Genomic DNA, 201 nt, shown 5'->3' with positions numbered 1-201 from the left:
TTTTTAACTGCTGGGCGGGGGGGGATTTGGAACTTGGGGGAAAACAAACATGCACAGAGGCTTTCATTTTCTTTCCCATTCCTTTCTTCCATTTCTTTCTTTCTTTGTTTCCTTCTCTTTCTTTGTTTCCCTTTCCCCCATTTCTTTCTTTCCCTTTTTTCTATTTCTATCCCTTTCTGGGAGCCCTCTATCCATGCCTTG

This window comes from Gekko japonicus, unplaced genomic scaffold (genome assembly GCF_001447785.1).
Source record: "Gekko japonicus isolate JY-2015 unplaced genomic scaffold, Gekko_japonicus_V1.1 scaffold1183, whole genome shotgun sequence".
NCBI lineage: Eukaryota > Metazoa > Chordata > Lepidosauria > Squamata > Gekkonidae > Gekko > Gekko japonicus.
The sequence above is the reverse complement of the archived record's forward strand: the minus strand, read 5'-3'. Positions refer to the sequence as shown.